Genomic DNA, 17,496 nt, shown 5'->3' on the forward strand with positions numbered 1-17,496 from the left:
TGTTCCTCCTCTACCTTTGTATTGTTCCCGTGCACGTTTTAGCCACACGAGAGAAGCAGTTTCCCACGATTGTATCCTACAGAATTGCGTATTTGTGTTTCATATGAAATTATTTTATATGAAGCGTTGCATATGTATGACCTGCTTTTTTTTATAATGTGCAATCAGACAGGCTTTGATGCTGTGCTCAGACAGTGCTACTGCAGAGTTGACTTCTCTGCATTAGCGGCCTTACTGCGAAATTTACCTTTACAGTCAAGCTTTCTCTGTGGTATGGTTCGGGTTTAGATGCTGTGGTCAATGGTGGTCGTGTAGCTCAGATTCCAGAAAGTCCTGTCCGTGGTAGCCTTAATAAAAGGCGTTCGGAACATGGAACGGAGTTTATTTCCTAAGGACTTGTGCGCAGCGCCGTCCGAAGTCGTCTCTGGTTGCCCTGTCTGACGCCGAAGCCGCCCACGGGGAGTGAGTCAGGAGATGGGGAGAGGGTGCGTCGTTGGCTGCTGTTGCGAGCGGAAGATTTCGTAGATATAGTAGTGTCGTGGTCATAGCCAAAGTATGCTCAGGGCGGTGTGAAAGGGGTGGTGTTGAGATTTCGATGGCGGGAAGGGAAGACTAACCTGCGCCGATTCATTAGCGCGGAAGCGAGCACGCCATGGTGGCGTACAGCTTAAGAGCTCCATCGGCATCGACGGTTAATTGGGCACGAAATACTCATCAGACTGATTTCCACAATGCGTGGAATCTGCAAACTTGTTTCCCCATTGTTCTGAAATTGTAGTGTTAATAAATTTAACTCTCCCTTATGCTGTTTGTATTACGCATTTGCAGCCTTGAGCTCCATGCAGCGAATCTTCGAGCATACTTACGCCATACGCTGCCGCAGAGAGCGTATACAGTAACTATTCGTACCAAGCATGCGGCGTCTCCTACCACCAGAGGTGAATATGGGAGCTCGTTCTGCTGCAAAGCACAAGGCCATGTGTTTGATTTCTGGCGGTCACGGCCTCGTTCGGATGGTGACGAAATGCAAACGCTCGTGCACTAAAAGTAAGGCGCACCCTAACAAACGCCTCGCCGCATCAAACAAATCTAAAGGCCCTGAATGCGACATATAAGACAGCCGGGTTTCGCCTTCGGGCGTCAAAGCCTATCATTAGTTGATCACGGCCCGCATTTGCACAAAAGTTCTGACGACAGAATTGTTCGTAAGAGTAGGAACCAGCCAATGTATTGTTCGACATCAATTTTGCGAAGCCACCCGGCGAGTTGCACACGTCGTTTACGCACGAAGAGGTAGCGTTCCCAATACATTTCGCACCGCGTTCAACATGGTTGTCCGCGTAGAATAGACAACACTATCAACGGGGAAAAACAAAGTGAACCTATGCGCTACTTCATGTCGAATGTCACGACAATAGCAGAGGATTTTCCCCGCATCTGTATAATTTTGGTCTATCTGCTTTTGTAACGACGGTGGCAGATCTCGTTAGTCTGCGCATTGCGTGCTTTCTTGATGAGCAGCATCAATGGCGTTGCAACAGGAGAACAACAACATTACACTTCCGTGCAAGAAGTACAAATACTCTCGAAGCAGAACGAATGTTTTATTCCTTAGCTTCTTCGCTTGCCTGGTTGCGTAGTGGCCAGCTTAACATTTGTTTTTTATGCAAAGGACTTCTAATAGACCTAATTATGACGCGCATTCCGTCTAAAAATATTCATAAGACATTGAAATGCCATTGGTCAATGTTGAATATCGTATTAAAAATTTATTGTGAGTTTATTGAGATATCGTTAGAGTAAGTGTGGAGGGCTTTTGAGTATTGGCCACAGAAATTGTAATAAACACAATTGGGCAAGTCGTGTTGTTTAATCTTTGAGTTACCATTTACTTATTTAGTTTCAGTACTCTGAGCCCTTTCGGCCTGTTACATGGTGGAAAAATGTACAACACTAAGAGCAAATATACAAATAGCGTAATACAAGTAGCGCAATGCAAACTGAAAACAAAAATGTATAAACATCATACAACAGCATAAACAAAACAGCAACCAGAAACACCGTAGTACAATGCCATATGAAAAAAACATTCAAATTAAACATTTATTGACCCCCAAGTTTTTTTCATACCATTCAAAGGAATTTGTACATAGACAGTTCTTCGTGCAGTTTTTTTTTTACTTCTTGATTTACCATTGCTGCAGCATTGAAATCGTGTTGTGATCGTTCTGTTGACCAGTTGAGTCAGTATTCACACAGCATTGAAAGTGCATTGTGCCCCAGTTAAAATGGCATCGATATTTCAAAACTCGCCCCTGAAATATGATTGATACACTCGTATTGCTTGGATAGTGCATTATCGCTCACTTATTTTGAAATTGTTTTGCTATTCACGCTTCCATGCCCCGGTGCCTGTTATTCATAATACATTTATCGAACACTAAGAAATGCAACGGAGAGACTGACCTATTTCAGGTACCTTTATTTGCACTAAAGATGCGCGCAAATTAAGCATTACACTATATAAGGCACAACTGCATGGAATCTGAAGGCACAGGCCAGTGCCTACAGCACACTTAACAATTTAAGTAAATCTGAAAACACTATACATTGGAACTGAAACGGAACAATTACTGTTGTGTTCTCTTGTGACGTGTTTATGAGAAGACAAAGTGACTAAAAATGCAGGGCTCTAACATACCCTTCTGACAACTAACTTTGAAGACATGAACTGTTGAAGCTGGCTTGCATGTGTGGGAACACAAAAACAAAGATTCCTGAATACCTGAAAGTGTCACTTTACCGCTGCCTGTGAGAAGGCAAAATAAGTAGACAGGAAATGAATGACTTCACATAAATATATACAAAACACCTGAATCATGTGTTTCGGACGAGCCAGGTTTGCTTTCTTGAGATGTAAACTTCGGAAACTTTTGTGTACGGAACGGCGCTTATCTGCTTGGCACAAGTCAAGAACTAACTGCACATCATCCATTTCTTTATTTTAATTTGGTATACAGGAGAGTATGTTGGTGGAATTTCCAGAATTTAGTAAGCTCATTTTCAGTAAAATTTTTGTGGGCTTGCACAAAGCTAATAGGAGTATTCTTTGGGCTGTTTTAACCATACCCGGCAACTAAGTGGCACCTCGGGCAATAAAGAGCTAATGGAAGGCTAGCTGACACTTTCAAAGCCATATTTAGCGACAGAAATACTTGTTTAGCTCACAAAACTGCGAACAACATACAGCCAACACAATTCCCAAGAGCGAAATAAATGGTCACCTGCACTTGCAGCAACGAAGAGCCCAGAACTACTCGTTATAAAGCATGAGAGATGGCTCCATTGATTAGACAGCCAGATTAGCGGAGCTAGGAAAAAAACTCAAATAAATGCACATACAAACCACCATTTGCCTCACTTGTACCACTAAAATATAAATAAAATGCCAATAGCATTTCGTTGTATAAAATATATAAAAGTTGGGACAAACCAGTAACTGAAAGGCAGAGGGAGCTACAGCATCCGTGTTGAAACAAAATTCAAGAGAAAGCAATATTCTTGCATATTTAAACTCACGGCAATTTTTTCTTCAAGATATACAAAAAGAACACCTGCACTTACAACATAAACAAGCTTTCTGCGCCTGGACAGCACAGCACTGCAGAAAGAAGCGTCATGTGAGCCGAAAAGTAGAGCTAAGTGTGTTTAAAAACAATGAATGCTTCCATACCTACAAACAGGTCTCTGGAATGTCATACCTTGCATGGGCTAAATTCATAAATCTTACACACAAATAAAGTTACCATCACTCTTATTGGCTACCTCGGGGACTCCTTGAACTTGAACTACAAGATGCACAGCAATGTTAAAAACAGACTATGAGAACCTGTAGCGTTATTAGAGAAATCAACAGTGCAAGTAACTTCCAGTATCGCAATTCTACGTGCACTTCGGCACTACGGTATACGTACATACTTCACAAACAACAGCTCACACAAAGACGAGAACGATGAAATAAGGTAGGAGCACACACGAACCCTGACTCAACTCGACGCTTATTCGCGAAGACAAAGGTATTTAACACACTGGTCAACTTGACAAAGAAAAAGCCGTGTACGCGCGGCAGAAACAGCTCGGTGCGACAAGGGAAAAAGTGATGAAAAACATGTTCTGTAGAATAATCATGTGCGTGCGTCAAAAAAAAAAGAACGCTTGAGAACTGGAAGATTTGTCCTATAGACCGCTTCATTGATTACAAACATAGGCACTGCACGGCATCCGGTTTTGACCACTGACGTAGCTGCTAAATGTAACTGGGAAAGAAGCAACCATGCGTGTAAACATAAGCCCTCAGGTGGTTTTTGTTCCCGCGTAGCAGACTGATAAGGCACGTGACCGGAAGTTTCTTGGCGGCGGCACGCTCGCTGCTGTTATCGCGAGCATGAAACCGTCTATAAGCGATGAAACCTAACGAGAAATGCTGTCCTTTAAAAACAGTCTTTCCCACAAAGGGCAACAGATAGCTTGCTTATGCATTTCTGGTCTTCGGGATCAATAAGTACGGCTCCCATTATTCCTCTTGTTTTCTGGTCCTTGTGAAGAACCAAGTTTTTTTTTTCGGCCGCTTACAGCAGCATAATAAAAAACAATGATTTATCACAAAGACCAGAACACCAGAGGAATTGTGGAAGCCTTATTTATTGATCACGAAGGAAACCTCGGATGCGCCCAAGAATGTTTGTTTCACACCGGTGAAGAATATTCCGGGACGCACAACGATGTGTATGTTTCACACCGTTGAAAAAATGCGCAAATTCCGGGCTCCACGTGCCAAAACCACGATCTGATTATGAGGAACGCCGCAGTCGGAGAAGTCCGGATTAATGTAGACCGCGGGGGGGGGGTCACCTAAATGCAAGTCAAGTACACGGGCGTTCTTGCATTTCACCTTCATCGAAACGTGGCCGCCACTGTTGGATTCGAACCCGCGACCTCGAATGATGGAGTGGGCGAAAGGAGTGGCACTGCACACCTTAGATGAAACAGTGCGTAGCGTTTTTGGTATATTCATCGGCGCTAAATGGCCTCCCGGCAAGATGAGGTCACAAGTGGTGTAGGGGGCACGGTAAATGAAAGGCGTTGACGAGGTCAAACACGGTTAGCTCGTCATGGTACAGAAGTAGAAGAATTCGCGACGTGTTGAAGATGGACAAAACCTTGCGATATGTCCTTGCGGTGTTGTCAACTATGCCCAGTAACCCAGTATATTCCGCGAAGTTACACGTTCCGTATACATTACACGGACCAGCTAAAACTCTCTCTTCTTCACTTTATGTGCGTCTGTCCGAAGACCTAAAGCCCCGCTGCCGTTGCGTCAGACACGCAGGTTCGCGCGTATCAGGTCGGAAGGCGACTGAGGCAGAAGCTACGAAGTTCGGCAAAACAATGCGGAAGCTCCGCTACCACGCGCCGCTGTCGTATCAGCTGCAGCAGCAGCGCGCATCCTGTGCTTGCTACGACGGCATTCCGGTCCTGCAGAGTAAAACGGAAAGCTCAGCCACAACTCGTGTAAACAAAAGAGCCAGAACGCCTAAAGAGCATTATTTATATAGCAATATATCGTGAAGGGAATACGCCTTTCCACTAATTACGGAAGGTGTACATACTCAAGCTGCAGGGAAGCCACCGCCTGTTACTTGGATATACAAGGGGTGGTATAGCCTGGCAGCTTGGGCCGGCCATTGACCGCCTGTGCTTCTTTCGCAGATCAGGAATCCGCTAACACGTGTCTACGAGTTCAGTGTCGCAAAGATTTTGCAATTAGGAGGTGTGACATTTCTTTGCAAACTATGCACGGACGTATTATTCGCTCGTGCACATGCTTACCCGAAACAATCAAGAAATCACGTGCCACTCCAGTGCTGTGAAAGTGAATTACCAGCGAAGCACTTGAGCACATGGCATAGAGGTGACACAGAATTGATATCAAAGGTATGAGCAAATTTTATTTTTCTTTAGCGGTGACGGCGGTCATACCGAGGAAGGACACGCATACACCGTTTTATTTTGATCGGCGGTAATGATCGGCGGCATACATCTGCGTGGAGAGCCGGAGGAAACTAGACACGCGCGACGGGACCGCCACGCCGGAAGAGCGGAAGGAAACTAGGGACGCAAGCGCATGCAAATACGACAAAGACAGGGCGGTGCGAGTGCACACATGGCGAACGCGGGTCGCACAGCGGCAAATCTTCGAGAAACTTTTATATGCCTCAGACTCTACTAATCTTGAAAATTGTGCCTATTGATAACCAATCCACTGAAAATGCATATCGAAGTTATGAGACGTATAAGCTTTTGAATAGAATTAAGCAATTTTGCATCAAATTCGGGAGCCGAGTTACTGCACACGCAGATTTGTTGAGGGACACAGAAAATCTACGGTACCCTAGCCATAAACAGCTTCGCTGTAAAATATTCCCGACTCGCTCGCAAAACCAAAGACCATGCTGCAGTGCACAGCCGATACCAAGCAGCAATCCGAATCTTTGGGTAGACGTCCAGCAGTAGGGATGACCGAAAAATACGTCGAGAGCGATGCGTGCGTGAGCGCGTTTGCATGACGAGTGAGAACGGGCACTGTTTCTTTGAATATTTATTTACTTATTTATTTATTTATTTATTTATTTATTTATTTATTTATTTATTTATTTATTTATTTATTTATTTATTTATTTTGTAGTGAAGAGGAATACCCGGCGCTGCAGCCACATCGCCAGTCGCCCGGGAGGCGCGAGCTCGAGATTGCCTGAGCTGTTCTGGTTGAGGCACGCTGCCTGCTGCTCTCTTGTCCTGTATGCATATTAGATTCTGGTGGAGGTGTTGCGGTTTTCCCCCAACCTGGAATTACGCACCCGAACTCGGCCACCCGTCATGCCTGACGACCCCAGCCCGACATCTCCAGCGGTTACTCCAACCATCGTATGTGCCGGTGCCCAGCGTCAGCGGGATCCTGACATCTTCAGCGGCACCGATGAGAAAGACGTTGAAGATTGGCTGGAATCGTACGAACGCGCCAGCAACACCACAAATGGGACGATCCCTTCAAGCTCAGCAACGCGATCTTCTATTGATCGGGCGTCGCCAAGCTCTGGTTCAAAAACCACGAAGCCGATCTCCGCACGTGGGCTAGCTTCAAAACCAGCATTTAGACGTTTTCTGTCGCCCTGGCGTGCGCAAACTTCGCGCTGAACAACGCCTACGAACCGTCGACCTCAGCCGGCGTGTCAACCCGACGATGGAAGAGGCGGACAAGCTACGCCACATCATGAAGGGCATTTCCGACGGATGCCTTTCATATGCTGCTGTCCAAAAACCCAGGCACTGTTTGTCAGGTCATTGAGCTTTGCCAGAGTTTCGACGAGCTCTGCAGACAGCGTCTTCTCACACGGCGCCCACCTGTGTCCGATGAAAGCCTCGCGAGCGTGGCCGCGGCTCCTGAAATGGACTCCCTGCTCAGCCAGATAAAAGAGTTCGTCCGTGCTGAGGTCGCTCGTCAGCTTTCGCTGCTGTCCTCAACCACGCCACCACCCTCGCCTTTGCGGCCAACCTTCGCCAGGTCATCCACGAGCAAGTTTGCGCAGCTCTCCCTTCTGCGCCCGAGACTCCGCCGGTGCCAACTCCCGTTGCTTTTCCCGAGGTGACTGCACCTCTCAGCTATGCCGAAGCTCTCGCGAGGCCCCCACCGACCTCAGGCCTTTGCGCCATTCCCATCAGCCGTGCCACTGCGTCCAGCTCCTCAATTCGTTAAACCACGGTACCCACACAGCAGTGGACAATGGCGCACTCCTGACAACCGGCCAATATGTTTTGAGTGTGGTCTACCTGGCCACATTGCACGATTTTGCCGTCGCCGCGCACCATCCTAGCGCCGTCGCTTCGACACCGAACCACACGTTTCCCCATACCCGTCATCCTCCGCGTCTCAGAACCCTGGCCCGATGTCTTCCTATTCCGACCACCACCCTCTTGTTGACCGCCGTTCGCCATTACCTCGACGCCGCTCGCTTTCGCCGATGCGTCGTCGTCCTTCTACGCCTGAACAGGAAAACTAATCCTAATCGCCGCAATTCCAGAGGCAAGAACTGCGTCACCCACGAACAGAACAAGGCCTCTCTCTTCTCCGACTAATGTTATTGACTATATGTGGACGGCGTCGCTGCACTCGCTCTCGTTGACACTGGTGCCGCAGTTTGAGTTATTAGTGCCAAACTTTGCCGTTCGCTCAGAAAAGTTACGACGCCCCTGTCGAACGTATCACTTCGTACTGCAAGCGCCGACCTCATCACGCCTGCAGCTGCGTGTACTGCTCGCGTTGTGATCAACGGCCTCCTCTACATCATCGAATTTTTGGTGCTGTGTTCTTGTTCCCACGATCTTAATTTGGACTGGGACTTCCTTTCCGCTAATAAGGCCGTCATCGACTGTTCTCGTGCTGAAGTGGAATTTCAAACGCTGTGTCATGTCCCACTCCTTGACGCTTGTGAACCTGAAGATAAAGTATTTGTTGCCGAAGACGTTACAATTTCACCGCACTCATCCGCCCTTGCCACAGTGTCATGCAACATTGTTGAGGGTGCCAGCGCACTTTTTACGCCATCTGCCATTTTAGCTCGTCGCAAATGTTCCCCGCTGCCTTTCGCTCTTTTGGACGTTCATGCCGGCGTCAGCAGACTGCTCGTCGCCAACCAATTGTCCTGTCCTCTCACGTTGCTTCGTGGGGAGTGCGTTGGCCGCGTACAGTGTGTCGACCCTGCTACCATCGTTGACACACCAACTGGTTCCATCGCCAGTTATGAGGTCGCCGGAGTGACCTGTAACCCCGCGCAGGAGCCGACTTTGCCCGATGTTTTACATGGCTCCATCGCCGACACGTTAACTGTTTCCCAACGCGCCCAGCTTCTACACCTTCTCGACAAGTTCCGTTCGTCTTTCGACTGCCAGCATGTTCCTGTGGGCCGCACGTCAACTGTTGGTCATCGCATCGACGCGGGTACCAGTGCGCCACTGCGACAAAGACCATATCGTGTATCCGCGACAGAGCGCCGTGTTATCGATGACCAAGTAGCTGACATGCTCAAGCGCGGCGTCATTCAGCCATCGGATAGTCCCTGGGCATCTCCTGTTGTTCTTGTTAAGAAGAAGGATGGATCGATTCGATTCTGTGTCGATTACCGTCGTCTTAACAAAATAACTCGTAAAGATGTTTACCCTCTTCCGAGGATTGACGACGCCCTTGACTGTCTCCAAGGCGCGGAGTTCTTCTCTTCTATCGACTTACGCAGCGGCTATTGGCAAGTCCCCATGGCACCAGAAGACCAACCTAAAACGGCCTTTGTAACACCAGATGGCCTATATGAATTTCACGTTATGCCTTTTGGGCTTTACAACTCCTCCGCAACATTTGAGCGTATGATGGACAACCTTTTGCGTGGTCTCAAGTGGAAAACGTGCCTGTGCTACTTAGATGATGTGGTTATTTTTTCGCCCGATTTTCCTACCCATTTATGTAGGCTGGAGGAAGTGTTACAGTGCCTAACTTCCGCCGGCCTTCAGCACAACATGAAGAAATGTCACTTTGGCTCAAGTCAGCTCACCATCCTTGGCCACGTGGTATCTAAACACGGTATTCTTCCTGACGCCGCCAAGCTCCGTGCAGTCGCTGATTTTCCCAAACCTTCCTCCGTAAGAGAACTTCGCAGCTTCCTTGGCCTGTGCTCTTACTTTCGCCGCTTCATTCGGAATTTTGCGTCCATCACCGCTCCCTTGAATCAGCTTTTACGGAGCGACTTGAACGATTACGCCTGGTCGTCCGCTTGTGACGATGCCTTCCAGGAGTTGCATCGTCTACTGACCTCGCCGCCTATACTGCGTCACTTCGACCCGACAGCTCCGACAGAAGTACACACCGACGCCAGCGGTGTTGGACTCGGCGCTGTGCTCGCGCTGCGCAAATCTGGATTCGACGAGTACGTCGTTGCATACGCAAGCCGCACCCTCACCAAAGCCGAGAAGAATTATTCAGTTACGGAGAAGGAGTGTTTGGCCATAATCTGGGCACTTGGTAAATTTCGACCCTACTTTTATGGCCGCCCCTTCGACGTAATTACAGATCACCATGTACTTTGTTGGCTGTCCACGTTGAAGGATCCCTCAAGTCGATTAGCTCGTTGGGCTTTGCGGTTGCAAGATTTCGACGTGCGCGTTGTCTACAGGTCTGGCCGCCGCCACACCGATGCCGACGCGCTTTCTCGTTCACCCGTGTCAACCGAAAGCGATAGCTGCCTCTTTGCCGTTGACCAGGTGCTTTCGTTCCCAGCAGGCTGCGGCATGGCTTCGGAGCAACGCAAGGATGCCTGGATTAGTGATCTTATCCGCTTCCTTTCAAACCCTTCGACTGTTCCTCCACCTTCTCGAGCTTTGCGCCGTCATGCATCTCACTTCTAAATTCAGGATGGACTTCTCTATCGCCGGAATTACGCCTCTGACGTCCGCAAGTGGTTGCTGGTCATACCTCGACATCTTCGTGGTGAAATATGCTCTGCCTTCCATACTGACCCGCAGTGTGCACATGCGGGTGTCTTCAAGACGTACACCCGGCTTCGCTCCAGGTTTTATTGGCGTGGCATGTACACCTTTGTGTGCAAATACATTCGGTCGTGCCCTCAGTGCCAACGCCGCAAAGTTCCTGCTCAGCATGCCTCTGGTCCGCTCCAGCCAATCTCGTGTCCGGCCAAGCCCTTCGATCGCATTGGCATTGACCTGTATGGACCCCTTCCGAGCACGGCTTCCGGAAACCGATGGATAGTCGTCACCATCGACCATTTGACGCGCTACGCAGAAACAGCCGCTCTGCCTGCTGCCACCGCTCGTGAAATAGCATCCTTCCTCCTGAAAAACTTTATTCTCCGTCACGGTGCACCTCGCGAACGTTTAAGTGATAGAGGACGTGTCTTCCTCTCCGAAGTCGTAAACGCGCTCCTTGCTGAATGTCGCATCGTTCATCGCACCACCACCGCCTACCATCCTCAAACTAATGGTTTGACGGAAAGATTTAACCGCACCCTTGGCGACATGCTCTCCAAATACACCGCCTCTGACCACACTGATTGGGACCTCATTTTGCCATTCATCACGTTCGCCTATAACACTGCACCACAGGCGACGACAAACTTCTCCCCATCCTTCCTCTTATATGGCCGCGAACCTTCGACTACCCTCGACACCATTCTTCCGTACAGACCCGACTCATCGGAATGTACGCCCATCTCTGAAGCTGCCCGCCGCGCAGAGGAATGCCGTCAGCTCGCCGGTTCCTTTACAGCCGTCGACCAATGGCAACAAAAATCTCGACGTGACGATGATCACCCGCATTGTCACTTACTTCCGGAGTCCCTTGTGTGGCTTTGGGTTCCTGCCGTTCCTGCTGGACTCTCATCCAAGCTTGTTTCCAAATATCAAGGACCCTACCGTGTTGTAGCACAGACATCGCCTGTGAGCTATATTGTCGAGCCTGTCACGCCACCTACGGACCAACGCTGCCGTGGTCGTGAAACCGTCCACGTACAACGACTGAAGCCGTATTACGAACCAATGATTCTATGTTCACCATGAGTCGCCAGGATGGCTCCTTTTCCGATGGGGGCGATTGTAGTCAAGAGGAATACCCGCCGCTGCAGCCACATCGCCAGTCGTCCGGGAGGCGCGAGCTCGAGATTGCCTGAGCTGTTCTGGTTGAGACACGCTGCCTGCTGTTCTCTTGTCCTGTATTCATATTATATAGAATTTATTTAAATACTTTTAATGTCATGCGGCGTTAAAGAGAGGAGTGGGGTTACAAGTTCAAAATAGCAGTCTTGAATGATGCATGCTCAGGGTTGCTGGTGATGGATGCGCGGAGGTGATTCCTTTCGCATGATGTCTTCGGCACGTAGGAGTGGAAGTACATGTTTGTCTAGTAGAACGGCTCCTGAACTTTGTAGTTATGGTCGACCCGAGATGAAGGCAACAAGGTGGTGATAACAATGTTCATGATTCGTAAAGATCACCTTTCTTGAATACAGGAGTAACACGCGCCGTGCGCCAATCATCGGGAAGAATTGAATCATGAAACGAAAGACGAAAAAGATGGGTGAAGACATGTGCATTAGGTTGGGCGTAACGGTAGAATTGCCACGTCCGGCAAGAGGCTGGTGCAAGCGTACCACAGCTGCACACCTGCTTCAAAATTATTTGTCGAAGTTCTCTTAAGCTGCAATGCATGCCTAAACGCCCTGAAAGGCAGCGCGCCTCGAAGTGCAGCCCTCGTATATATGGGAACGAAGTATAAGCCCTGGGACGGCCCCCGTGAGCCCTATACCCACATCAGCCTCTATGAAAGCCGGCGTTGCGATTGTGCAACATGTTCGCTGTGCAAAGACGCCGATCCTTATGTTGTCAGTGCATGCTCTCACGCAAAGTGATGCTACCTGAGATAACGTTATTAGACAGGAAAAAAATGAAGCAATGCGATTTTACGCACACGGGGCGCCGTTCTCTTTCTGCCTCTATTGTTACAGCTGCCGCAAGCGCTATTTAGTTTTGTGATCTTTCGCTCCAGGGCGTGCGGTTTGCCTGATGAAAGTGAACGGATCATCTCACGCTCGTCAAAGCCAAAATAAAAGAAAAAATATGAAGAGCCTTTCCACTACTGCGAAGATGGAAGCCAGCGAAGCTGTGACTATAGTGTGTCTACTATAGTGAATATTGCTATTGTAAATTTATATATTATCATAATTGACTATATTGAGCCTCTTCGGCATGTTCGTCAAAGAGGAAGGACACTGGCGTATTATTTTCGCCTGGCGCGATGGCCAAGTAGTGCGTTTGCTGCGTCAAGTCCGCCCCATCGTCATAGACTAGCGTATGAGCCACAACGTTCATAGCCGCGGCACACTGCACGGCATCATCAGGATCCTGACGTCAGGATCCTGGAAGATGTGGTTAAATGAGCGTCCGTCCTATAGAGAGTCGAAAGGGCCACTGCTGATAACAGCGCTAGTGCGATGCCTACGTCACGAGACAGAGGGGCACAACGATTGGTGGGACATGCCGCCGCCGAGTATCGCGACACTTGTGAAAGAGGCATCGGTGGTGGCGAGGGGTATAACAATGGGCCATCCATCATTCGTGTTGACACCTGTGCTAAGGCGCAACTAGCGGGAAACCGCTATGCACATGGATCCAAACCACTACTCACATCGAGCCAAAGCCCATGCTGATGATGACAGTTTTTTTTCTACACGCGGACACGGTCATGGGGATCCTAGCCCTTAACAGCTTCGCTGTAAGAGGTGATGTGCTCACCAACACGGAGTTACTTACCTATGTGCAGTAGCTCGGCTGCGGCTGGTTGTTCGCCTTCCTTCCAACATAGACAGCATGAATTGTGCACCGCAACTCATCAAAACTGCCAGGCTGGGAAATCAGCAGAAGACCAGTAGGTGGGTCAGCCAACGACTTCAACGAATAAACGTCCCACTTATCGTCATTGAGCTATGTCACTAAAACGTGTGGCAAGGTGTTCAATAAGAAAAAGAAGAATAGTTCCAACAAAGGGGAGTTGTCGTAGCGTGGTACCAAAGGGAAGTTGGTACCACGCTACATTAAATGTCTGAATTGGAGTAGCGACTCAGTAGAGAAGTAACTGGAAAGCGCAGCTAAATGTTCCAAATAAAACAGCTTTAATTTTCACTGATTTTCGTTTCGCCACCGATGAGACATTTAAAAAAAAGCCCTCGTACTTTTGAACTTCTAAAGAAAGGTCCAGCCTGGTACAGAAGTGCACAAAAGTACGGAAATGGCTGGCACTATTCTGATTTGAATTCTAATGTTGGAATATTTCCACCGCATTATTTAGCAGCAACACTAGTGCAAAAAATATAGTGCAAAAAAGAAACTATTTAGTATATACAAATCCTTTGCTGTCATGTGTTAGCAGGTGGCCAGAAAATACCACACGAATGTGCAATGATGGAAAGCATAGAAAGCAAGATACAAATTGACGGAAATGCACAAAAACTGCTTTCCAAAGCGGGGGCTTACTGAACAAAGGTATGCCTCTCTTGCGACGTCATAGAAACCATAGCACAAAGTAAAAAAAAAAAAAAACTTAGCATAAATGCTGCAATAGGTCAAGGGTGTACACTATATATATATATATATATATATATATATATATATATATATATATATATCGCAGCCGACCTTTTTCAGAAACAGAGAGAAGTGCACAAAAATGCACACACAATCGGACACTCAGAACGAATATAAAGCAAAACAACAACAAAATGAACTAATTCACAGGCAAATTTGATGGCAACCAGGAGGTTGCCCGCAAATAGGCATTCTGTGATCAGTAAATACTCTCGGGCCTGATTACCAGTCATGGCCACTAAATGGCCACGACGGCTTGTCACCTGCAGCTATGCCATCCAGAGTCATCCAGCGACATTGGTAGGTCTAATGTGCATTATTTCGTAGATACTATGTGGTGCAATATTACGGTTTGACAGTGAGTCAACGTAACTTCTTGAAACACCCGAACAGCATGCGGAAGTCAGAAATAACTTGCCAATGACAAGGGTGATGATGATAACCTTAAAAATGAAGACTTCAATTTGCTTGCAGCTACAAATTTTACGACATGATGCGTGCAGGTGTCATAAGTGTCTAGCTAAATTTCTATATGACTTTCGAAATTCGTCAAACCATGCACATGGCTTTACGGCACAGGCATAAGGAGTGACTGGGCAGTGACTCTATGGAGCACTTCTTAGACCACCAAATTATCAAGCAATTCTAATAGAACTGACATTCAAAAGATCAGTACGTTACTGTAGTGATAAAGCATAAGTTATATAGCAGCTGTAGCCAACAACAGACATTATCACTAAAATCACAGATAAATGGACCGAATATTACTGAAATGGACCGAAATGATGATGCTCACACATAACTGAAGATGAGGATCGCGCAACGTAGGATGATGATGATAATATACAGATGAAGAAGACGTGCGTAATAAACGCCCACACTAATTTCCCCCCCACATGGAAGCGGCCATCCTGGCCGCAAGTCAAGGCGACGAAGACCGCCGCGTGAAGGGTTTCATGCGGGAGACATGAACTACCTCGGTGCTGCGACAACGGCGGTCTGTGGCGGCGACAACAGGAGTCACGCGATAATTGACGGGCGATGTCTGCTCCAGGACGATATAGGGCCCGATGAAACGTGGCTGGAACTTGTCGCACAAACCAGGCGTGCGAAGGCGCGTCAATAGAAGTATTTCGTAACCAGGTCAGAAGGACCCTGCACCTCCACCACTTATGACGTCTGTCTTGGCACGACGTTTATTCGGCCCGAGTACTCGGCAGCGAACCAGCAAAAGCACACACCCGATGATGATCACACATAACTGAAGATGAGGATCGCGCAACGTAGGATGATCATGAAGAAGACGTGCGTAATAAACGCCCACAGTATACGTAAAAAAGTGCACTTATAAATATGTGGGTCACAGCTTTCCACTATCTCAGTGAAGTAAGGCAAACAAGTACAGCATCGTTTACATATGCTCATGTCACATGCATTGTTCACCGCTCTTTGGCAAAGCTTCGGCACAAGTCATCTCATTTGTATATAATGTAGCAGCTTTCATGAAACGTAGATTGGTGCAAGTGACACAACAGTGCATACAACATAGAGCACATGATTTTAGATTACTAGCAAAATGCAAGAGGTAGCATCCTATGATCAAAAAGAAAGAAAGCGCCAGGAATGCATCGTGGGTCAAGCAGGAATGTGAAAATAATAAAATCTTTTGATTAGGAAATTGGCTGTCCCGCTGCTTGGCATTATCCACACACGCGCGCGCACGCACACACACACACACACACACACACACACACACACACACACACACACACACACACACACACACACACACACACACACACACACACACACACACACACACACACACACACACCACACACACACACACACACACACACACACACACACACACACACACACACACACACACACACACACCACACACACACACACACACACACACACACACCACACACACACACACACACACACACACACACCACACACACACACACACACACACACACACACACACACACACACACACACACACACACACACACACACACACACACACACACCACACACACACACACACACACACACACACACACACACACACACACACACACACACCACACACACACACACACACACACACACACACACACACACACACACACACACACACACACACACACACACACACACACACACACACACACACACACACACACACACACACACACACACACACACACACACACACACACACACACACACACACACACACACACACACACACACACACACACACACACACACACACACACACACACACACTTTTCTACCAGAAGCATATTTACTCGCGACAATAGTTCAATAAAATGTAGGTTTTTAAAAATGTTATAAAATGACCAAACAGAACGGTCAGCTCTTCTAATGAACCTTCGTAACAAGATTTGTAGCCCGCACAATAAACAAGGACACGGTGAAAATGCACGCATGAGCGCTTTCTCATAACTGTCACAACAGCCCTTGTCTATTGTGCGGGCTGCAAGTTTCACTATGAATACGTACCAACTTACCCAACTATCAGCTCTTTTGCAGTTCATTTCTAGAATTACCTTCGCTTTAGAAAAATGTCGGCAAAAATTTGAGCTGAAAGCTAAATAAAATGACGAACATTAAAATTCTGGGTACCAATAAGAAAAATGTGTTGCCAGAAAAAATGTCTCATACATGAAATTGCATGGCAAGTGCAGAGCATGTATGACCCTGTGACATTAAAGGGACACTAAAGAGGTACTGATTCACCTTAGAATGATAAAAAGTATCTTTGAAAGACTAGTTTCATTGATTTTGCGGCGACAGCTAGCGTTATCATTAGAAGAGGAAATGACGATCCAAATTTCTGTTTTTGAATTTCACGCCAGAACCCCAGTCAGTGCGACATGACAAATTGCAAAGCATTTTTCGCATTCAGGCCATTGTAATTCAGTAACAGTTGCTTGAATTTCCTGAATTCAGGCATTGACTCTTCTGGAATTCAATGCATCAATTTTTACTGATAAAAATTTAAATAAGCTCGAGCAGATGGTGTCAAAATTTATAACGTCATGGCAAGCTGGTGCAATAGTTTGATGACAGCGTCACCGCTTTACATTTTTCAGGCGTACACAGCGTCTTCTAATAGTACGAGCGGCTTTTTTCGTAAGTTGTGACTAAATGTATGGCCTACGTCTCCCGCCATATTTATTTCCAGGTACGTTACAGTGA

This window comes from Dermacentor silvarum, chromosome 10 (assembly GCF_013339745.2).
Source record: "Dermacentor silvarum isolate Dsil-2018 chromosome 10, BIME_Dsil_1.4, whole genome shotgun sequence".
NCBI lineage: Eukaryota > Metazoa > Arthropoda > Arachnida > Ixodida > Ixodidae > Dermacentor > Dermacentor silvarum.